This window comes from Mixophyes fleayi, chromosome 2 (genome assembly GCF_038048845.1).
Source record: "Mixophyes fleayi isolate aMixFle1 chromosome 2, aMixFle1.hap1, whole genome shotgun sequence".
NCBI classification, from domain to species: domain Eukaryota; kingdom Metazoa; phylum Chordata; class Amphibia; order Anura; family Limnodynastidae; genus Mixophyes; species Mixophyes fleayi.
The window spans coordinates 182,444,161-182,468,518 of record NC_134403.1 but is presented as its reverse complement, the minus strand read 5'-3'; the positions used below and the strand labels follow the sequence as shown (position 1 = coordinate 182,468,518).

At 39.9% G+C, this 24,358-nt stretch overlaps 1 long non-coding RNA gene and 8 other non-coding genes across 9 annotated transcripts in view; all 9 read right to left on the bottom strand.

Annotated features, from left to right (window-relative positions):
* Positions 1–3,932: 3,932 nt before the first annotated feature.
* On the bottom strand, positions 3,933–4,150 carry LOC142142056 (small nucleolar RNA U3). Its single transcript, XR_012689000.1, has one exon. It is a non-coding gene; the product is annotated as a small nucleolar RNA U3 (small nucleolar RNA).
* Positions 4,151–6,111: 1,961 nt separating this feature from the next.
* LOC142142221 (small nucleolar RNA U3) lies at positions 6,112–6,329 on the bottom strand. Its single transcript, XR_012689147.1, has one exon. It is a non-coding gene; the product is annotated as a small nucleolar RNA U3 (small nucleolar RNA).
* A 1,957-nt stretch (positions 6,330–8,286) lies between these two features.
* LOC142142057 (small nucleolar RNA U3) lies at positions 8,287–8,504 on the bottom strand. The gene has a single exon (XR_012689001.1). It is a non-coding gene; the product is annotated as a small nucleolar RNA U3 (small nucleolar RNA).
* A 1,960-nt stretch (positions 8,505–10,464) lies between these two features.
* LOC142142055 (small nucleolar RNA U3) lies at positions 10,465–10,682 on the bottom strand. The gene has a single exon (XR_012688999.1). It is a non-coding gene; the product is annotated as a small nucleolar RNA U3 (small nucleolar RNA).
* Positions 10,683–12,642: 1,960 nt separating this feature from the next.
* Positions 12,643–12,860, bottom strand: LOC142142051 (small nucleolar RNA U3). Its single transcript, XR_012688995.1, has one exon. It is a non-coding gene; the product is annotated as a small nucleolar RNA U3 (small nucleolar RNA).
* A 1,958-nt stretch (positions 12,861–14,818) lies between these two features.
* On the bottom strand, positions 14,819–15,036 carry LOC142142058 (small nucleolar RNA U3). The gene has a single exon (XR_012689002.1). It is a non-coding gene; the product is annotated as a small nucleolar RNA U3 (small nucleolar RNA).
* Positions 15,037–16,996: 1,960 nt separating this feature from the next.
* On the bottom strand, positions 16,997–17,214 carry LOC142142195 (small nucleolar RNA U3). Its single transcript, XR_012689123.1, has one exon. It is a non-coding gene; the product is annotated as a small nucleolar RNA U3 (small nucleolar RNA).
* Positions 17,215–19,174: 1,960 nt separating this feature from the next.
* On the bottom strand, positions 19,175–19,392 carry LOC142142141 (small nucleolar RNA U3). The gene has a single exon (XR_012689075.1). It is a non-coding gene; the product is annotated as a small nucleolar RNA U3 (small nucleolar RNA).
* A 1,815-nt stretch (positions 19,393–21,207) lies between these two features.
* Positions 21,208–24,358, bottom strand: part of LOC142138405 (uncharacterized) — a 54,728-nt gene continuing 51,577 nt past the window's right edge. Inside the window, exons 3-4 of the long non-coding RNA XR_012688026.1 lie at positions 23,843–23,967; positions 21,208–21,400 (exon numbers count right to left, since the gene is read on the bottom strand). This is a non-coding gene — a long non-coding RNA (uncharacterized LOC142138405). The remainder of the gene's footprint in view (positions 21,401–23,842; positions 23,968–24,358) is intronic.

Here is a 24,358-nt window from a genome sequence, read left to right as displayed (position 1 = left end):
TTGAATAGTGCACCTTCTATTGCTTCTGGTGAGCCATAACATTCATCAAGTCTATCCCAGATCATTTTAAGGCCAGACTCTGGGTAGTTTATATTAATTGCTCTGATCCTTTTAGCATGTTCAACAGACTCATTTCCAAGCCATTTTATTAAGAGGTCTACCTCCTCGCTATATGAAAGGTCTAAGCTTGTGATTGCATTTAGGAAGGAGGATCGCCAAGTTCTGAAGCTCTCAGGTCGATCATTAAACTTTGAAAGTCCTTGTGTTACTAGCTCTCGTCGTGCAAGAAACTTGGCAAAGTCTAGTGTGTCCTGGTTGGCTCCAGGATGTGCTGTCGGTGTATGAACATAGTGAGCAAGTGGTGTGTGGTCATACCTGCTAGGATTGTCTGTTTCCAGCCGGCTTGTGTCATGCCACTTTTGTCTGCAGGAGGCGCTGCCTTTGTTGTTGTAGTTAACAGACTCAAACTCTGGGCGTGGGGGAGGGATGTCCCTCGTGGTTTCACCTTGTGTAGAATTCTCTTGCTTGTAAATTTGCGGTTTGTTGTTCACATATGGTTGCGCTGTACAGCGTGTTAGACTTTTTTCACTGATAAAGTCTGTTTGCATACCTTGTGCTTCTGGAGGGTTGCAACTCATTTTGGGGACTTGATGGACATATTCTGATGTGCGTTGCAGTGGATCTTGGGATCCGAGCTCTGAGTCAAGTACATTGATGTTGCCTTTTATATCAGGGCGATCTGCAGTCTCCAAGAAGTCTGCTTCAGCAATGGCAGCTGCGGCTTCCTTTTCTGCAGCAAGCTTTTCCATAATTGCCTCTAAGCGTAATTTCTCTACTGTCATTTCTGCCTCCCGACGTGATTTCTCTATTTTCAATTGCATTTCTTGCTCTGCAAAGTTGACGCGTACTTTCGCGGAAACAGCTTTTGCGTGGGCAAAGATGGCTGCATTGCTGACAGATGAGGATTTTGAGGAAGCAGAGGTTTGAGACCTTGTTTTGTATGAAGGTGTCGTTTTCTGCGACATGATGTTGAGAGGTAGGTGTTTGACTGTATAGAGATCACTATATTGCAGTATACAGGTAACTGCATATACTGAGTGCCAGTTTCTGAGAAGTCAGAGTGTTGGCTCCTATGCAGGAACTGCTCTATTGCTGAATCAGGATGGCTGCACTGACAATTTGTAGATTTCTGTGAAGTCAAGTGGCTGTACTCCTCTTGCAGAGAGGCCACTGTGTTGCAGACTATGTAGAAAACTGCTAAGTTTGTTATATGCAGATAACTGAGCTGGCAGTGTAGCAGGTCTGTTAATCAGAATATATGTGTTCCACTTGCTGACAGCCAATGTTTTACTGTTCTGTCTTCACTATAGTCTTCTCTTTAGCCTGAATATAATCAGACAGACAGCATAACCACTCCTACTTCAATGTTGTTTATTCAAATAGTTAAGAATGTTATAATTCAAGTGGTAAAACTGTAATTCAGAAATAAGGAAATACATTTACAACATGAACAAATGTATTGTAATGCAAACATGAAAACACATGACAAAAATGCATAACTAGGGAGCAATCTTACCATTGATGCTGTACTAAGGGGAGAGATATACTGCACCTCTTGATTCTAGCATGTAATATCTAAAATGGAGGCTTGTAGCTCCCATGGTGCTTTGGTGAATAAACTACAGAGGCTCTGAGAGTTTAATTTAAGTTAATGCCAAGCTGACCACTAGATGGAGTTTACACAGAATACATACATATATAGATACATAACGGCTGAAGGCATAACAATTGGCCTGTAGGAAAAACTTGACAGCCTCAATACCCACTTCATGTTGGATACTGGTATAAAGTGACTCTACATCCATTGTAATGAGCCAAACATCTTGTTCCAAAATGATACCATCTAAAAGCTTAAGGATGTCTGTAGTGTCTCTTACGTAAGAGGGTAAGGAAGTAACATAATCACGCAGATGTAGATCAATGAAAATGCTTGCTTGTTCGGTCAAGCCTCCTATACCCGAAAGAATTGGTCTTCCGGGTGGTTTTATGGCATTTTTATTAATTTTAGGTAATAGGTATATTGTATTTTAGGATTATCGATGCTCAGAAATTCAAATTCTGATATCAAGATCACTCCACTTACAAAAGCTCTTTTGATCATTCGATCATATATAGATTTGAAATCATTTAGAGGATTAGAAAAGAGTAATTTGTAGCATTGTGTATCTCCTAGTTGTTTCTGCATTTCTTCCTTATATATAGTAATAGGCCAAATCACTACATTCCCACCCTTGTCAGATGGTTTGATAACAACATCTTGCCAAGATTGAATCTCTTGAATGGCTCGTCTTTTATCTCTTCTCAAATTGTCCCATTTTCTATTTTTATTCTTCATAGATTTGAGTTTTAGAATATCTAGATCACGTCATACCATATTCTCCAAAACCTTTATTTGTGGACTAATATAGTCATTGGGACAAAAAAATGGATCTTTTTTTACAAGTAGGTCTAGAAATTTGACTGGATGTAGTTTCCCTGCCAATTTGTTCCTCTAAGAGATGTTCTAGAGCAGACAGAGCTGTATGATCTTCCTCCTCTAGATTCACATCCCTTGTTGGTATTACCAGATTGATACTGATATCCATTTCTTCTGAAATAGATGTTGGGATACTAAGAAATCTATCAGTATCTTCTCTGGTACCCACAAAGGCAGATGAGGTGTTTGTAATGGTTTCCTGCAGACTGGTAGACTCATTTTTACTAAAGAATTTGTTCAAGCGTAATTTCCTTGTGAAAAGGTGAAGGTCTTTGCAACATAGTACATTTGAACGTAATGTATTGTATGTTTTTTGTACCTTTATACAAAATAAAGATACATATTCAATCAAAAATTGAAAATCAATATTTGGCAGGTGTGGGTCTCGAATTGTTTGAAATTATCCAAAAACAAATTCCGGTACAATTACAATGAAATACAGATCCGAATTAAAATAGTAAGCACTAAAAACATTCATAATGGGAAAAAAAACTATGTATGGGCTGGAAGCTTGTGAGAAGGGCCCTTTAACCTCTCATACAAGTAACGCCATCATACTCCCAACTAACAGAGGCACGCAAACAATGCAACATAAAATGTTTTGATAACCTAATACCAACAAATTGCTTCCCCAGTTACATTTATTTTTTTATTTTTTTAATTTCCTCTTATATATTGAAAGCCTGGGATCATGCTTTTGGGTCACTGAGCGCAAAAAATGTGTAAAAACACAAAAAAGTGCACAGGGTGCGGAACATCAAGCCCTCCTTAAAAGTGGAAGGTCCCCTTTATCTCCAACACCAAAAGGGGTCTTTTGGCCCCCCTTCACCGCAAAGCTCAGTGGTGTCCCTTTAGCCCTGGGTTTTGTCGAAGGTTTCCCCAGGGCAACTGAACTTTTGCCGCCCCCTTGAAAAGGGGAACCTCAGGCTACACCTCTACCCTAGATTGTGGTGAGGAGCTCATAGGGTCTTCTGCACCCACCAATCTGTAAAATTCAAAAACAACAGTTGAGGTGACAAACCAAAGAGATGAATAAATAAGTAAGTGCAGAGCAAGTATGGCCCCAGTCTAATGGACAGGCTATTACAAAAATATGCTGTAAAAGAAATATTGGAAAAAACATGGTCCTCGTCTTACTCTATCAACAAGGTTTCCCATTTCTCAATGATTTTTAGATATCTTTGGCTCATTACAACAGAAGCACATAACCCAGGTTCTCTCAACTGCACCAATCTCAGGCCAGATGACCAAAGTAGCTTGTCCTTATTAAAAAAACCATTTCTAATATCATAAGACAGAACTTTACAAAAACAACAGCAAAGCAAACCCAGCTATACTGAAATCTCAGCTTAAGTTCTTTCATAACATTCTCTGTTGTTAACAATTCAGAAACCCAACCACTCAGCTGGTGATTTCACTCCTCTACTCTTCCACAAAGGAAAAGAGAAACAGTCATCAAAAGCAGATAGTAGCTACCATAAAGCAGCACTACAAGCTCACTTCACACTCAAGAGAAATCACTAAAACTCTTCCTCATGGTTGGTGAGTCTGTACACTTTAGAGCACATTTCCAAATGTACAAACTATAGAAATGATCCCTGAAAGTATAGTCTTAACAAACTACTCTTCCATTAAGACACCAGCTGACATGGCAGCCTTTTTAATATTATAGCGATTTTTAACGTTTTTCGTGTTGAATTTCTAGTTTTATATTTTGGATGGTGATAAAGAATACTGCATTTATATTTAGAACCAACAATGTTCTCAACTGAATTTAATGAATATTTTGTTCTACTTTTGAGCACTCATTTGCTTATTTGTCATGGTGAAGTCGGAAGGGGATTTAGCTACTATCTTACAGACATGAAGTGCAGGGAGCCTATGCGGTCCTTCCATAGATGGCCACATGGCATACTACTCACAGTGGTCGCATAATCTATTCAGCTGTAGTACAATATTCTATGAATGAATGATGTGGCCGCCTATGCACAGACTACATATGGTGTCTACCATGGCAGCCTTCCACCCACACACACACACACACACACACACTGGGTAAACACAAAACAAAAAAGTTAAAATAAAACTTGAAGAAGCAAAAAAAATATAAAAAAGTTGGTGATCTGCAGTGCAGCCCGGGCAGGGGCAGGCTGGGTTCGGGGGCCGGGAGGCATCTCCCCCTTGGGTCGGTCCCATAGAGGGCTACTTTGGGCTGGGTCACTGGGCCACCTGCATTTTTTTCCTTTAAAAGGTTCCTAATTGGCTGCTGAATCGAGTCCTGTCCCCTGAGCTAAAATTTGCCAGCCCTCCCCTGGGCCCGGGCCCCCTGGCATGCCAGGGCCCTCTTAGTTAGTACCCTACCCCCCATCAGCATCCCTGGTCATATCTCGTTCCTAATGTCTTGAATTGTACCAGAAAGTATGAATGATTATGTTTTACGGTGTATTGTGCTTACAGCTTCGCTGCAACGTAGTACATTTGAACGTAATCTATTGTATGTTTTCTGTACCTTTATACAAAATAAAGATACATATTTAATCAAAAATTGTAAATCAATATTTGGCAGGTGTGGGTCTCAAATTGTTTGCAATTATCCAAAAACAAATTCCGGTACAATTACAATGAAATACAGATCCGAATTAAAATAGTAAGCACTAAAAACATTCATAATGGGAAAGAAAACTATGTATGGGCTGGAAGCTTGTGAGAAGGGCCCTTTAACCTCTCATACAAGTAACGCCATCATGCTCCCAACAAGCAGAGGCGCGCAAACAATGCAACATAAAATGTTTTGATAACCTAATACCAACAAATTGCTTCCCCAGTTACATTTTTTTTTATTTCCTCTTATATATTGAAAGCCTGGGATCATGCTTTCGGGTCACTGAGCGCAAAAAATGTGTAAAAACACAAAAAAGTGCACAGGGTGCGGAACATCAAGCCCTCCTTAAAAGTGGAAGGTCCCCTTTATCTCCAACACCAAAAGGGGTCTTTTGGCCCCCCTTCACCGCAAAGCTCGGTGGTGTCCCTTTAGCCCTGGGTTTTGTCAAAGGTTTCCCCAGGGCAACTGAACTTTTGCCGCCCCCTTAATAAGGGGAACCTCAGGCGACACCTCTACCCTAGATTGTGGTGAGGAGCTCATAGGGTCATCTGCACCCACCAATCTGTAAAATTCAAAAACAACAGTTGAGGTGACAAACCAAAGAGATGAATAAATAAGTAAGTGCAGAGCAAGTATGGCCCCAGTCTAATGGACAGGCTATTACAAAAATATGCTGTAAAAGAAATATTGGAAAAAACATGGTCCTCGTCTTACTCTATCAACAAGGTTTCCCATTCCTCAATGATTTTTAGATATCTTTGGCTCACTACAACAGAAGCACATAACCCAGGTTCTCTCAGCTGCACCAATCTCAGGCCAGATGACCAAAGTAGCTTGTCCTTATTAAAAAAACCATTTCTAATATCATAAGACAGAACTTTACCAAAACAACAGCAAAGCAAACCCAGCTATACTGAAGTCTCGACTTAAGTTCTTTCATAACATTCTCTGTTGTTAACAATTCAGAAACCCAACCACTCAGCTGGTGATTTCACTCCTCTACTCTTCCACAAAGGAAAAGAGAAACAGTCATAAAAAGCAGATAGTAGCTACCATAAAGCAGCACTACACGCTCACTTCACACTCAAGAGAAATCACTAAAACTCTTCCTCATGGTTGGTGAGTCTATACACTTTAGAGCACATTTCCAAATGTATAAACTATAGAAATGATCCATGAAAATATAGTCTTAACAAACTACTCTTCCATTAAGACACCAGCTGACATGGCAGCCTTTTTAATATTATAGCGATTTTTAACGTTTTTCGTGTTGAATTTCTAGTTTTATATTTTGGATGGTGATAAAGAATACTGCATTTATATTTAGAACCAACAATGTTCTCAACTGAATTTAATGAATATTTTGTTCTACTTTTGAGCATTCATTTGCTTATTTGTCATGGTGAAGTCGGAAGGGGATTTAGCTACTATCTTACAGACATGAAGTGCAGGGAGCCTATGCGGTCCTTCCATAGATGGCCACATGGCATACTACTCACAGTGGTCGCATAATCTATTCAGCTGTAGTACAATATTCTATGAATGAATGATGTGGCCGCCTATGCACAGACTACATATGGTGTCTACCATGGCAGCCCCCCCACACACACACTGGGTAAACACAAAACAAAAACAAAAAAGTTCAAATAAAACTTGAAGAAGCAAAAAAAATATAAAAAAGTAGGTGATCTGCAGTGCAGCCCGGGCAGGGGCAGGCTGGGTTCGGGGGCCGGGAGGCATCTCCCCCTTGGGTCGGTCCCATAGAGGTCCACTTTGGGCTGGGTCACTGGGCCACCTGCATTTTTTTCCTTTAAAAGGTTCCTAATTGGCTGCTGAATCGAGTCTTGTCCCCTGAGCTAAAATTTGCCACGCCTCCCCTGGGCCCGGGCCCCCTGGCATGCCAGGGCCCTGGTAGTTAGTACCCTACCCCCCATCAGTATCCCTGGTCATATCTCGTTCCTAATGTCTTGAATTGTACCAGAAAGTATGAATGATTATGTTTTACGGTGTATTGTGCTTACAGCTTCGCTGCAACGTAGTACATTTGAACGTAATCTATTGTATGTTTTCTGTACCTTTATATAAAATAAAGATACATGTTTAATCAAAAATTGTAAATCAATATTTGGCAGGTGTGGGTCTCAAATTGTTTGAAATTATCCAAAAACAAATTCCGGTACAATTACAATGAAATACAGATCCGAATTAAAATAGTAAGCACTAAAAACATTCATAATAGGAAAGAAAACTATGTATGGGCTGGAAGCTTGTGAGAAGGGCCCTTTAACCTCTCATACAAGTAACGCCATCATACTCCCGACAAGCAGAGGCGCGCAAACAATGCAACATAAAATGTTTTGATAACCTAATACCAACAAATTGCTTCCCCAGTTACATTTTTTTTTTTTTTTTTTATTTCCTCATATATTGAAAGCCTGGGATCATGCTTTCGGGTCACTGAGCGCAAAAAATGTGTAAAAACACAACAAAGTGCACAGGGTGCGGAGCATCAAGCCCTCCTTAAAAGTGGAAGGTCCCCTTTATCTCCAACACCAAAAGGGGTCTTTTGGCCTCCTTTCACCGCAAAGCTCGGTGGTGTCCCTTTAGCCCTGGGTTTTGTCAAAGGTTTCCCCAGGGCAACTGAACTTTTGCCGCCCCCTTGAAAAGGGGAACCTCAGGCCACACCTCTACCCTAGATTGTGGTGAGGAGCTCATAGGGTCATATGCACCCACCAATCTGTAAAATTCAAAAACAACAGTTGAGGTGACAAACCAAAGAGATGAATAAATAAGTAAGTGCAGAGCAAGTATGGCCCCAGTCTAATGGACAGGCTATTACAAAAATATGCTGTAAAAGAAATATTGGAAAAAACATGGTCCTCGTCTTACTCTATCAACAAGGTTTCCCATTCCTCAATGATTTTTAGATATCTTTGGCTCACTACAACAGAAGCACATAACCCAGGTTCTCTCAGCTGCACCAATCTCAGGCCAGATGACCAAAGTAGCTTGTCCTTATTAAGAAAACCATTTCTAATATCATAAGACAAAACTTCACAAAAACAACAGCAAAGCAAACCCAGCTATACTGAAATCTCAGCTTAAGTTCTTTCATAACATTCTCTGTTGTTAACAATTCAGAAACCCAACCACTCAGCTGGTGATTTCACTCCTCTACTCTTCCACAAAGGAAAAGAGAAACAGTCATCAAAAGCAGATAGTAGCTACCATAAAGCAGCACTACAAGCTCACTTCACGCTCAAGAGAAATCACTAAAATTCTTCCGCATGGTTGGTGAGTCTGTACACTTTAGAGCACATTTCCAAATGTATAAACTATAGAAATGATCCCTGAAAGTATAGTCTTAACAAACTACACTTCCATTAAGACACCAGCTGACATGGCAGCCTTTTTAATATTATAGCGATTTTTAACGTTTTTCGTGTTGAATTTCTAGTTTTATATTTTGGATGGTGATAAAGAATACTGCATTTATATTTAGAACCAACAATGTTCTCAACTGAATTTAATGAATATTTTGTTCTACTTTTGAGCACTCATTTGCTTATTTGTCATGGTGAAGTCGGAAGGGGATTTAGCTACTATCTTACAGACATGAAATGCAGGGAGCCTATGCGGTCCTTCCATAGATGGCCACATGGCATACTACTCACAGTGGTCGCATAATCTATTCAGCTGAAGTACAATATTGTATGAATGAATTATGTGGCCGCCTATGCACAGACTACATATGGTGTCTACCATGGCAGCCCCCCACACACACACACTGGGTAAACACAAAACAAAAACAAAAAAGTTAAAATAAAACTTGAAGAAGCAAAATAAATATAAAAAAGTAGGTGATCTGCAGTGCAGCCCGGGCAGGGGCAGGCTGGGTTCGGGGGCCGGGAGGCATCTCCCCCTTGGGTCGGTCCCATAGAGGGCTACTTTGGGCTGGGTCACTGGGCCACCTGCATTTTTTTCCTTTAAAAGGTTCCTAATTGGCTGCTGAATCGAGTCTTGTCCCCTGAGCTAAAAGTTGCCAGCCCTCCCCTGGGCCCGGGCCCCCTGGCATGCCAGGGCCCTGGTAGTTAGTACCCTACCCCCCATCAGCATCCCTGGTCATATCTCGTTCCTAATGTCTTGAATTGTACCAGAAAGTATGAATGATTATGTTTGACGGTGTATTGTGCTTACAGCTTCGCTGCAACGTAGTACATTTGAACGTAATCTATTGTATGTTTTCTGTACCTTTATACAAAATAAAGATACATGTTTAATCAAAAATTGTAAATCAATATTTGGCAGGTGTGGGTCTCAAATTGTTTGAAATTATCCAAAAACAAATTCCGGTACAATTACAATGAAATACAAATCCGAATTAAAATAGTAAGCACTAAAAACATTCATAATAGGAAAGAAAACTATGTATGGGCTGGAAGCTTGTGAGAAGGGCCCTTTAACCTCTCATACAAGTAACGCCATCATACTCCCAACAAGCAGAGGCGCGCAAACAATGCAACATAAAATGTTTTGATAACCTAATACCAACAAATTGCTTCCCCAGTTACATTTTTTTTTATTTTTTTTATTTCCTCTTATATATTGAAAGCCTGGGATCATGCTTTCGGGTCACTGAGCGCAAAAAATGTGTAAAAACACAAAAAAGTGCACAGGGTGCGGAGCATCAAGCCCTCCTTAAAAGTGGAAGGTCCCCTTTATCTCCAACACCAAAAGGGGTCTTTTGGTCCCCCTTCACCACAAAGCTCGGTGGTGTCCCTTTAGCCCTGGGTTTTGTCAAAGGTTTCCCCAGGGCAACTGAACTTTTGCCGCCCCCTTGAAAAGGGGAACCTCAGGCCACACCTCTACCCTAGATTGTGGTGAGGAGCTCATAGGGTCATCTGCACCCACCAATCTGTAAAATTCAAAAACAACAGTTGAGGTGACAAACCAAAGAGATGAATAAATAAGTAAGTTCAGAGCAAGTATGGCCCCAGTCTAATGGACAGGCTATTACAAAAATATGCTGTAAAAGAAATATTGGAAAAAACATGGTCCTCGTCTTACTCTATCAACAAGGTTTCCCATTCCTCAATGATTTTTAGATATCTTTGGCTCACTACAACAGAAGCACATAACCCAGGTTCTCTCAGCTGCACCAATCTCAGGCCAGATGACCAAAGTAGCTTGTCCTTATTAAGAAAACCATTTCTAATATCATAAGACAGAACTTTACAAAAACAACAGCAAAGCAAACCCAGCTATAATGAAATCTCAGCTTAAGTTCTTTCATAACATTCTCTGTTGTTAACAATTCAGAAACCCAACCACTCAGCTAGTGATTTCACTCCTCTACTCTTCCACAAAGGAAAAGAGAAACAGTCATCAAAAGCAGATAGTAGCTACCATAAAGCAGCACTACAAGCTCACTTCACACTCAAGAGAAATCACTAAAACTCTTCCTCATGGTTGGTGAGTCTGTACACTTTAGAGCACATTTCCAAATGTATAAACTATAGAAATGATCCCTGAAAGTATAGTCTTAACAAACTACTCTTCCATTAAGACACCAGCTGACATGGCAGCCTTTTTAATATTATAGCGATTTTTAACGTTTTTCGTGTTGAATTTCTAGTTTTATATTTTGGATGGTGATAAAGAATACTGCATTTATATTTAGAACCAACAATGTTCTCAACTGAATTTAATGAATATTTTGTTCTACTTTTGAGCACTCATTTGCTTATTTGTCATGGTGAAGTCGGAAGGGGATTTAGCTACTATCTTACAGACATGAAGTGCAGAGAGCCTATGCGGTCCTTCCATAGATGGCCACATGGCATACTACTCACAGTGGTCGCATAATCTATTCAGCTGAAGTACAATATTCTATGAATGAATGATGTGGCCGCCTATGCACAGACTACATATGGTGTCTACCATGGAAGCCCCCCCCACACACACACTGGGTAAACACAAAACAAAAACAAAAAAGTTCAAATAAAACTTGAAGAAGCAAAAAAAATATAAAAAAGTTGGTGATCTGCAGTGCAGCCCGGGCAGGGGCAGGCTGGGTTCGGGGGCCGGGAGGCATCTCCCCCTTGGGTCGGTCCCATAGAGGGCTACTTTGGGCTGGGTCACTGGGCCACCTGCATTTTTTTCCTTTAAAAGGTTCCTAATTGGCTGCTGAATCGAGTCTTGTCCCCTGAGCTAAAATTTGCCACGCCTCCCCTGGGCCCGGGCCCCCTGGCATGCCAGGGCCCTGGTAGTTAGTACCCTACCCCCCATCAGCATCCCTGGTCATATCTCATTCCTAATGTCTTGAATTGTACCAGAAAGTATGAATGATTATGTTTGACGGTGTATTGTGCTTACAGCTTCGCTGCAACGTAGTACATTTGAACGTAATCTATTGTATGTTTTCTGTACCTTTATACAAAATAAAGATACATGTTTAATCAAAAATTGTAAATCAATATTTGGCAGGTGTGGGTCTCAAATTGTTTGAAATTATCCAAAAACAAATTCCGGTACAATTACAATGAAATACAGATCCGAATTAAAATAGTAAGCACTAAAAACATTCATAATAGGAAAGAAAACTATGTATGGGCTGGAAGCTTGTGAGAAGGGCCCTTTAACCTCTCATACAAGTAACGCCATCATACTCCCAACAAGCAGAGGCGCGCAAACAATGCAACATAAAATGTTTTGATAACCTAATACCAACAAATTGCTTCCCCAGTTACATTTTTTTTTATTTTTTTTATTTCCTCTTATATATTGAAAGCCTGGGATCATGCTTTCGGGTCACTGAGCGCAAAAAATGTGTAAAAACACAAAAAAGTGCACAGGGTGCGGAGCATCAAGCCCTCCTTAAAAGTGGAAGGTCCCCTTTATCTCCAACACCAAAAGGGGTCTTTTGGCCCCCCTTCACCGCAAAGCTCGGTGGTGTCCCTTTAGCCCTGGGTTTTGTCAAAGGTTTCCCCAGGGCAACTGAACTTTTGCCTCCCCCTTGAAAAGTGGAACCTCAGGACACACCTCTACCCTAGATTGTGGTGAGGAGCTCATAGGGTCATCTGCACCCACCAATCTGTAAAATTCAAAAACAACAGTTGAGGTGACAAACCAAAGAGATGAATAAATAAGTAAGTGCAGAGCAAGTATGGCCCCAGTCTAATGGACAGGCTATTACAAAAATATGCTGTAAAAGAAATATTGGAAAAAACATGGTCCTCGTCTTACTCTATCAACAAGGTTTCCCATTCCTCAATGATTTTTAGATATCTTTGGCTCACTACAACAGAAGCACATAACCCAGGTTCTCTCAGCTGCACCAATCTCAGGCCAGATAACCAAAGTAGCTTGTCCTTATTAAGAAAACTATTTCTAATATCATAAGACAGAACTTTACAAAAACAACAGCAAAGCAAACCCAGCTATACTGAAATCTCAGCTTAAGTTCTTTCATAACATTCTCTGTTGTTAACAATTCAGAAACCCAACCACTCAGCTGGTGATTTCACTCCTCTACTCTTCCACAAAGGAAAAGAGAAACAGTCATCAAAAGCAGATAGTAGCTACCATAAAGCAGCACTACAAGCTCACTTCACGCTCAAGAGAAATCACTAAAACTCTTCCTCATGGTTGGTGAGTCTGTACACTTTAGAGCACATTTCCAAATGTATAAACTATAGAAATGATCCCTGAAAGTATAGTCTTAACAAACTACACTTCCATTAAGACACCAGCTGACATGGCAGCCTTTTTAATATTATAGCGATTTTTAACGTTTTTCGTGTTGAATTTCTAGTTTTATATTTTGGATGGTGATAAAGAATACTGCATTTATATTTAGAACCAACAATGTTCTCAACTGAATTTAATGAATATTTTGTTCTACTTTTGAGCACTCATTTGCTTATTTGTCATGGTGAAGTCGGAAGGGGATTTAGCTACTATCTTACAGACATGAAGTGCAGGGAGCCTATGCGGTCCTTCCATAGATGGCCACATGGCATACTACTCACAGTGGTCGCATAATCTATTCAGCTGTAGTACAATATTCTATGAATGAATGATGTGGCCGCCTATGCACAGACTACATATGGTGTCTACCATGGCAGCCCCCCCACACACACACTGGGTAAACACAAAACAAAAACAAAAAAGTTCAAATAAAACTTGAAGAAGCAAAAAAAATATAAAAAAGTTGGTGATCTGCAGTGCAGCCCGGGCAGGGGCAGGCTGGGTTCGGGGGCCGGGAGGCATCTCCCCCTTGGGTCGGTCCCATAGAGGTCTACTTTGGGCTGGGTCACTGGGCCACCTGCATTTTTTTCCTTTAAAAGGTTCCTAATTGGCTGCTGAATTGAGTCTTGTCCCCTGAGCTAAAATTTGCCACGCCTCCCCTGGGCCCGGGCCCCCTGGCATGCCAGGGCCCTGGTAGTTAGTACCCTACCCCCCATCAGCATCCCTGGTCATATCTCGTTCCTAATGTCTTGAATTGTACCAGAAAGTATGAATGATTATGTTTGACGGTGTATTGTGCTTACAGCTTCGCTGCAACGTAGTACATTTGAACGTAATCTATTGTATGTTTTCTGTACCTTTATACAAAATAAAGATACATGTTTAATCAAAAATTGTAAATCAATATTTGGCAGGTGTGGGTCTCAAATTGTTTGAAATTATCCAAAAACAAATTCCGGTACAATTACAATGAAATACAGATCCGAATTAAAATAGTAAGCACTAAAAACATTCATAATAGGAAAGAAAACTATGTATGGGCTGGAAGCTTGTGAGAAGGGCCCTTTAACCTCTCATACAAGTAACGCCATCATACTCCCAACAAGCAGAGGCGCGCAAACAATGCAACATAAAATGTTTTGATAACCTAATACCAACAAATTGCTTCCCCAGTTACATTTTTTTTTATTTTTTTATTTCCTCTTATATATTGAAAGCCTGGGATCATGCTTTCGGGTCACTGAGCGCAAAAAATGTGTAAAAACACAAAAAAGTGCACAGGGTGCGGAGCATCAAGCCCTCCTTAAAAGTGGAAGGTCCCCTTTATCTCCAACACCAAAAGGGGTCTTTTGGCCCCCCTTCACCGCAAAGCTCGGTGGTGTCCCTTTAGCCCTGGGTTTTGTCAAAGGTTTCCCCAGGGCAACTGAACTTTTGCCTCCCCCTTGAAAAGGGGAACCTCAGGCCACACCTCTACCCTAGATTGTGGTGAGGAGCTCATAGGGTCATCTGCACCCACCAATCTGTAAAATTCAAAAACAACAGTTGAGGTGACAAACCAAAGAGATGAATAAATAAGTAAGTGCAGAGCAAGTATGGCCCCAGTCTAATGGACAGGCTATTACAAAAATATGCTGTAAAAGAAATATTGGAAAAAACATGGTCCTTGTCTTACTCTATCAACAAGGTTTCCCATTCCTCAATGATTTTTAGATATCTTTGGCTCACTACAACAGAAGCACATAACCCAGGTTCTCTCAGCTGCACCAATCTCAGGCCAGATAACCAAAGTAGCTTGTCCTTATTAAGAAAACTATTTCTAATATCATAAGACAGAACTTTACAAAAACAACAGCAAAGCAAACCCAGCTATACTGAAATCTCAGCTTAAGTTCTTTCATAACATTCTCTGTTGTTAACAATTCAGAAACCCAACCACTCAGCTGGTGATTTCACTCCTCTACTCTTCCACAAAGGAAAAGAGAAACAGTCATCAAAAGCAGATAGTAGCTACCATAAAGCAGCACTACAAGCTCACTTCACATTCAAGAGAAATCACTAAAACTCTTCCTCATGGTTGGTGAGTCTGTACACTTTAGAGCACATTTCCATATGTATAAACTATAGAAATGATCCCTGAAAGTATAGTCTTAACAAACTACTCTTCCATTAAGACACCAGCTGACATGGCAGCCTTTTTAATATTATAGCGATTTTTAACGTTTTTCGTGTTGAATTTCTAGTTTTATATTTTGGATGGTGATAAAGAATACTGCATTTATATTTAGAACCAACAATGTTCTCAACTGAATTTAATGAATATTTTGTTCTACTTTTGAGCACTCATTTGCTTATTTGTCATGGTGAAGTTGGAAGGGGATTTAGCTACTATCTTACAGACATGAAGGGCAGGGAGCCTATGCGGTCCTTCCATAGATGGCCACATGGCATACTACTCACAGTGGTCGCATAATCTATTCAGCTGTAGTACAATATTCTATGAATGAATGATGTGGCCGCCTATGCACAGACTACATATGGTGTCTACCATGGCAGCCCCCCCACACACACACTGGGTAAACACAAAACAAAAACAAAAAAGTTAAAATAAAACTTGAAGAAGCAAAAAAAATATAAAAAAGTTGGTGATCTGCAGTGCAGCCCGGGCAGGGGCAGGCTGGGTTCGGGGGCCGGGAGGCATCTCCCCCTTGGGTCGGTCCCATAGAGGGCTACTTTGGGCTGGGTCACTGGGCCACCTGCATTTTTTTCCTTTAAAAGGTTCCTAATTGGCTGCTGAATCGAGTCTTGTCCCCTGAGCTAAAATTTGCCACGCCTCCCCTGGGCCCGGGCCCCCTGGCATGCCAGGGCCCTGGTAGTTAGTACCCTACCCCCCATCAGCATCCCTGGTCATATCTCGTTCCTAATGTCTTGAATTGTACCAGAAAGTATGAATGATTATGTTTGACGGTGTATTGTGCTTACAGCTTCGCTGCAACGTAATACATTTGAACGTAATCTATTGTATGTTTTCTGTACCTTTATACAAAATAAAGATACATGTTTAATCAAAAATTGTAAATCAATATTTGGCAGGTGTGGGTCTCAAATTGTTTGAAATTATCCAAAAACAAATTCCGGTACAATTACAATGAAATACAGATCCGAATTAAAATAGTAAGCACTAAAAACATTCATAATAGGAAAGAAAACTATGTATGGGCTGGAAGCTTGTGAGAAGGGCCCTTTAACCTCTCATACAAGTAACGCCATCATACTCCCAACAAGCAGAGGCGCGCAAACAATGCAACATAAAATGTTTTGATAACCTAATACCAACAAATTGCTTCCCCAGTTACATTTTTTTTTTATTTTTTTTATTTCCTCTTATATATTGAAAGCCTGGGATCATGCTTTCGGGTCACTGAGCGCAAAAAATGTGTAAAAACACAAAAAAGTGCACAGGGTGCGGAGCATCAAGCCCTCCTTAAAAGTGGAAGGTCCCCTTTATCTCCAACACCAAAAGGGGTCTTTTGGCCCCCCTTCACCACAAAGCTCGGTGGTGTCCCTTTAGCCCTGGGTTTTGTCAAAGGTTTCCCCAGGGCAACTGAACTTTTGCCGCCCCCTTGAAAAGGGGAACCTCAGGCCACACCTCTACCCTAGATTGTGGTGAGGAGCTCATAGGGTCATCTGCACCCACCAATCTGTAAAATTCAAAAACAACAGTTGAGGTGACAAACCAAAGAGATGAATAAATAAGTAAGTGCAGAGCAAGTATGGCCCCAGTCTAATGGACAGGCTATTACAAAAATATGCTGTAAAAGAAATATTGGAAAAAACATGGTCCTCGTCTTACTCTATCAACAAGGTTTCCCATTCCTCAATGATTTTTAGATATCTTTGGCTCACTACAACAGAAGCACATAACCCAGGTTCTCTCAGCTGCACAAATCTCAGGCCAGATAACCAAAGTAGCTTGTCCTTATTAAGAAAACCATTTCTAATATCATAAGACAGAACTTTACAAAAACAACAGCAAAGCAAACCCAGCTATACTGAAATCTCAGCTTAAGTTCTTTCATAACATTCTGTGTTGTTAACAATTCAGAAACCCAACCACTCAGCTGGTGATTTCACTCCTCTACTCTTCCACAAAGGAAAAGAGAAACAGTCATCAAAAGCAGATAGTAGCTACCATAAAGCAGCACGACAAGCTCACTTCACACTCAAGAGAAATCACTAAAACTCTTCCTCATGGTTGGTGAGTCTGTACACTTTAGAGCACATTTCCAAATGTATAAACTATAGAAATGATCCATGAAAATATAGTCTTAACAAACTACTCTTCCATTAAGACACCAGCTGACATGGCAGCCTTTTTAATAATATAGCGATTTTTAACGTTTTTCGTGTTGAATTTCTAGTTTTATATTTTGGATGGTGATAAAGAATACTGCATTTATATTTAGAACCAACAATGTTCTCAACTGAATTTAATGAATATTTTGTTCTACTTTTGAGCACTCATTTGCTTATTTGTCATGGTGAAGTCGGAAGGGGATTTAGCTACTATCTTATAGACATGAAGTGCAGGGAGCCTATGCGGTCCTTCCATAGATGGCCACATGGCATACTACTCACAGTGGTCGCATAATCTATTCAGCTGTAGTACAATATTCTATGAATGAATGATGTGGCCGCCTATGCACAGACTACATATGGTGTCTACCATGGCAGCCCCCCACACACACACACTGGGTAAACACAAAATAAAAACAAAAAAGTTAAAATAAAACTTGAAGAAGCAAAAAAAATATAAAAAAGTTGGTGATCTGCAGTGCAGCCCGGGCAGGGGCAGGCTGGTTTCGGGGGCCGGGAGGCATCTCCCCCTTGGGTCGGTCCCATAGAGGGCTACTTTGGGCTGGGTCACTGGGCCACCTGCATTTTTTTCCTTTAAAAGGTTCCTAATTGGCTGCTGAATCGAGTCTTGTCCCCTGAGCTAAAATGTGCCACGCCTCCCCTGGGCCCGGGCCCCCTGGCCTGCCAGGGCCCTGGTAGTTAGTACCCTACCCCCCATCAGCATCCCTGGTCATATCTCGTTCCTAATGTCTTGAATTGTACCAGAAAGTATGAATGATTATGTTTGACGGTGTATTGTGCTTACAGCTTCGCTGCAACGTAGTACATTTGAACGTAATCTATTGTATGTTTTCTGTACCTTTATACAAAATAAAGATACATGTTTAATCAAAAATTGTAAATCAATATTTGGCAGGTGTGGGTCTCAAATTGTTTGAAATTATCCAAAAACAAATTCCGGTACAATTACAATGAAATACAGATCCGAATTAAAATAGTAAGCACTAAAAACATTCATAATAGGAAAGAAAACTATGTATGGGCTGGAAGCTTGTGAGAAGGGCCCTTTAACCTCTCATACAAGTAACGCCATCATACTCCCAACAAGCAGAGGCGCGCAAACAATGCAACATAAAATGTTTTGATAACCTAATATCAACAAATTGCTTCCCCAGTTACATTTTTTTTTATTTTTTTTATTTCCTCTTATATATTGAAAGCCTGGGATCATGCTTTCGGGTCACTGAGTGCAAAAAATGTGTAAAAACACAAAAAAGTGCACAGGGTGCGGAGCATCAAGCCCTCCTTAAAAGTGGAAGGTCCCCTTTATCTCCAACACCAAAAGGGGTCTTTTGGCCCCCCTTCACCGCAAAGCTCGGTGGTGTCCCTTTAGCCCTGGGTTTTGTCAAAGGTTTCCCCAGGGCAACTGAACTTTTGCCGCCCCCTTGAAAAGGGGAACCTCAGGCCACACCTCTACCCTAGATTGTGGTGAGGAGCTCATAGGGTCATCTGCACCCACCAAACTGTAAAATTCAAAAACAACAGTTGAGGTGACAAACCAAAGAGATGAATAAATAAGTAAGTGCAGAGCAAGTATGGCCCCAGTCTAATGGACAGGCTATTACAAAAATATGCTGTAAATGAAATATTGGAAAAAACATGGTCCTCGTCTTACTCTATCAACAAGGTTTCCTATTCCTCAAAGATTTTTAGATATATTTGGCTCACTACAACAGAAGCACATAACCCAGGTTCTCTCAGCTGCACTAATCTCAGGCCAGATGACCAAAGTAGCTTGTCCTTATTAAGAAAACCATTTCTAATATCATAAGACAGAACTTTACCAAAACAACAGCAAAGCAAACCCAGCTATACTGAAGTCTCAGCTTAGGTTCTTTTGTAACATTCTTTGTTGTTAATAATTCAGAAACCAAACCACTCAGCTGGTGATTTCACTCCTCTACTCTTTCACAAAGGAAAAGAGAAACAGTCATCAAAAGCAGATAGTAGCTACCATAAAGCAGCACTACAAGCTCACTTCACACTCAAGAGAAATCACTAAAACTCTTTCTCATGGTTGGTGAGTCTGTACACTTTAGAGCACATTTCCAAATGTATAAACTATAGAAATGATCCCTGAAAGTATAGTCTTAACAAACTACTCTTCCATTAAGACACCAGCTGACATTGCAGCCTTTTTAATATTATAGCGATTTTTAACGTTTTTCGTGTTGAATTTCTAGTTTTATATTTTGGATGGTGATAAAGAATACTGCATTTATATTTAGAACCAACAATGTTCTCAACTGAATTTAATGAATATTTTATTTTACTTTTGAGCACTTATTTGCTTATTTGTCATGGTGAAGTCACAAGGGGATTTAGCTACTATCTTACAGACATGAAGTGCAGGGAGCCTATGTGGTCCTTCCATAGATGGCCACATGGCATACTACTCACAGTGGTCGCATAATCTATTCAGCTGTAGTACAATATTCTATGAATGAATGATGTGGCCGCCTATGCACAGACTACATATGGTGTCTACCATGGCAGCCCCCCACACACACACACTGGGTAAACACAAAACAAAAACAAAAAAGTTAAAATAAAACTTGAAGAAGCAAAAAAATATATAAAAAAGTTGGTGATCTGCAGTGCAGCCCGGGCAGGGGCAGGCTGGGTTGGGGGGCCGGGAGGCATCTCCCCCTTGGGTCGGTCCCATAGAGGGCTACTTTGGGCTGGGTCAATGGGCCACCTGCATTTTTTTCCTTTAAAAGGTTCCTAATTGGCTGCTGAATCGAGTCTTGTCCCATAAGCTAAAAGTTGCCAGCCCTCCCCTGGGCCCGGGCCCCCTGGCATGCCAGGGCCCTGGTAGTTAGTACCCTACCCCCCATCAGCATCCCTGGTCATATCTCATACCTAATGTCTTGAATTGTACCAGAAAGTATGAATAATTATGTTTTACGGTGTATTCTGCTAACAGCTTCGCTGCAACGTGATATCATGGGAAGATTGGGGAAGGGAAAACGGGAAAAACCGCTCCGCACAAGATGGTACCCTACCTCACTAATGAGTGTATCATATTGTGTGAGGGGGTGCTAAGGTCATATGTATGAACATGTAATCCAAAGAGAAAGGGAAAAGGGTTGATGACCTAAACAAGCACTCCAGGTACATATAAATAAAAAGTTAATACATATTGTTTTTATTGGTATGCACTAAAAATGGTACGTATAGATATACCACACAAGTAAAAAAGCGAAATATAAAAAGATTATAGTGTTGAAAGGTATAGAGTTTAAAAAATGAATTGACCCTGAGGTGGAGCTGATCAAAATTTGTATAACACTTCCAAAGGGAAGGTAACTGATAAGGGATCTCTTGTGGGAATATACACAACACAATTTAGTCCATATATATCAAATGGAATAGTAAAAATCGTACACATTCTGCATGGTAACAATGTGTCACTTATATGGCACTTGATATTTTATGTTGTGTTTAATATGAACTCTAGATGGCAGTATTGCCTAATTTATTCCCCCACAGTATTGATCCAATAAATAGTCTTCCTTCAGAGTACCGTATATCTTAATACATAATAGAGATTCATGAATCACGAGTCCTGTATGATGTATCAGGAAATTACCAAGAATGCAATTGCTTATATTCTCATACATATGCGCCTCTTTGGGCTAGTGAATTATAGCTCTGGATGTTACTAAAAGACTCGTATATAAAAAGTGATCTCTATAGCATTGGTCTCCTGTCAATAGCGCTATGTCCCCATATAATCTGCCAATAGTATACTATAGTGAGATAACAAGTATAGTAGCGCTAGCATATATTCTTAGAAGAAATCTTATTATCAGTTTGTTGGTTTGCATTAGCGGCAAAACGCCGCGGTCAGCTGCATGAGGTTTTCAGAACTTTGTGGAATGATCCCCACGCAGCAGCCTCAGACTTATTCAAGCTGCTCTCAAAATCTTCATCCTTCATGAGCTCTCGTATTTGTGGTCCAACAAATATCTCCTCTTTGATTTTTACTTCACTTATTCTAGGAAACTCTGCATCACCAACATCTTCTGAATCTAAGCTTCATACTCCTGATGGTGCTGCAGTTGGTAGCTCTGCACTGTGAGGAACAGGCCTGAGGGCTGAAGGAATAAGAGGATATTTAACTGAATTCTTAAACTTGCTTGTGATTCCACTGATTTTTGCAAAACAAAAATAACAGTCTGTGGGATGTATCTTTGGTTCTCTCCTTACCATGGGAACTGCAAATGGCATGTGACAAGATTTACCGTTCAGCCAGCTATTAAACAAAGTTACACCAAATGAGCTCTACCAATGTAGAGCTCATACGATCTGCTTACCAAAGGAGTAATGTTTCTTATTTGTGACTTGAAAGTTAATTCACCACAACACACGTAACAAAAATTGTTTGGATGATTTATACACCTACGAGGCATTTTGTAGAAGTATGCACACCTATACTTATAAACTAAAACTGAAAATGGAGGAGTGACTCCTACAGTTTCATCATATGTGCCTCAGATTTATCTACTTTATTTTCTGATTATACATAAATAAATTATTCATAGGGAATGGCTAATGCATTTAATATGATTGTTTGCTCATGAATGTCATGAAACAAAATCATTTAAAATAAATAAATAAAAAGATACCTATTTACCAGTTGTTTTGAACAAAATGTATAAATTGAAAAAAAATAAAATATGTTGGTTTTGAAAAAAATGGAACCCTTAAGATAAAGTCTCACCTCATTTTTGGAATTGGCACCAGAAAATACATAAAGGTCGGTCAAAATTATCCATTTATCAAAACCATTGTTGACCAGTGTTATTCACTAAGGCTGCCTAAGCCTCCTTTTTAAGGAATATCCTAATTCAGGTAAAATAGGGATATATTTTGACCCCATTATTTAGGATATATTATTCTGTTATCTATATTTACAACGAGTTGCCTTCATGCTATTTTGCATACAACATTAATTAACACACTTTGAGAAGATTTTTGAAATACCAATGAAATCTAACCTTAAAAAATATATGGACACCTACAACAAAGAAACACCACTTTCCCAAGAAAGTAGGTGGCTTCTTCTTTCCATGGGGTCCATCTGCACCAGAGTGTTATTTTAGCAAGCTATTCTAAACATTTAAATGCCTTCCACCATATCCAGTCAGTGATTCATGGACATTACATTTTGTTTTTATTTTCTGGAATATATGTATTTTGTTAGTTGCACTTTTAAATTAATGTTAAAGGTAGACTCGGACAAGGAAGGCTGAGATTAAAGCAGATGAATTGTGTCCAAATGAATAATATTTTCTCCCATGAGAGGCACAAGAAAGATCCTTATCCGAGAGCAAGGACATTACTAAGGCCGCGTTGGTATGTTCATAATACAAAGTATTCTGGTACAAGTAAATAGAACACTAATTGAAAGCATCCTACAGGTCTGTGGATCTCCACTGTAGTAAGGAGACAGCGATTATCAGGTTGTCCGCAGTTGACGCAGGGTTTGGTGAGATAGCAGGAAATTAATAATTTGGTCCTGGTTATTTTCCTGCATCTCCAGTTGGTCAGATCCTGCAACCTTCATGTCGGTAGTGGAATGTCAGTGTAGTCCATGACCCAAGCAACATCCAGTCCCCATTTGGACTTACTATGCTTCTAGCAATTTGTACTGGCTAATCTGGGGCAAAGAGTCTAATGTAACCCTGATATCCACATGATGTTCACCCCACAAAGGAGTTATTGACTTTGCACCAGGGAAATGATAGGGCTCGGCTCCCAGGCTAGTGTTACTCTGTAGCTGCTGACTAATAAGAGGATGGTCACAAAAACGTAGAAGTCAGGGCTGATGCCACAGTGTCAAAGTCAGTAACTTAGATCAAAGTCACAGGAAGACAAACAAAATTAAAACAAGCTGGATAAGTGCCCAATAAGTCACATAAGATATACAGGAAAATGCACCAGCATCAAACAGTAATGAATGTTGTTTAGGCACTGGAGGACAGGAATAGCTGGACTAAATGAGTAACGTCATGAGCATGAACCCAACATGTACTCCACAAGTGATGTGCCTAGGAAGAGGCACCTATAAATAATGTAACTATATATGTAAGTGTGCCTAAGAGGTGCAAGTGGGGAGCTTGGCAAACGTGTGCTCTGCACCTTAATCGGTGCAACAGAGATAGATTTGCTGTAACTTGTTATATGTATCCATGTATTTTATGTATATATATAGTATGTAGTATATATATGTTTTTCTATCTTTAAAATATTTATATTGTATATGGCATTACAGACTTTAATTAATCTGAAATAAAACACATTTAAAATATTTGCAGAATTCTTTCTACATGTCAATGTAAAGCAAAGACTTTATTTTACTTTTGCATATTACTACCAGAAGATTTAAGGATTTTTTTAAGTTAATTGTAACAAAAGAAAATAGAAATAATTGGTGTGTACTTAATTATCTAAAATAGAAATTCAAAACTTTATTATACATACATGCTCTTGTAGCCACACACATTTATTTGCATAACCACAACCCCTTAACTTACCTTGGTCATTGCATGTTGCAACATTCCTGTGTAAGCATTGCTTTGACTTCAGGTGTCCCTGTCATTTTTCCAATGTTGGCAACTATGTTCTTCTACATATGCAGTAAGGAGAGTCTTAAAATCACCTGAAAGAGAACCAAACTGGAAATTATGGTGTAAAACCTACAACAATTCATTAACTTTGCAGATAAATCCACAAAAGCCATAGATATGCAGCATATACAAAGGAACAAAGCTTGTTCCATTTGTCACTCAGGAACTACTTAGTAACTCAACATGTACTGGCCAATAACTGTAGATTGTAGTGAAAGTTCCATTTTTCAAGTAAACCAGCAACCTACTGGACATTCCAAAAGTGTAAGCAGACATTTTCGAAGAACAACCTTGGGCGGTGTTGCTTCTCTATTCTGCCTTTCTCTGGGCCAGTGGAAAGCCAAAGATTACAGTCTCCTAGGCAGAAATGCCTGTACAAACTGTAGATTTAACTGACCTGTTATGGTTTGTTTGAGCTTTTTG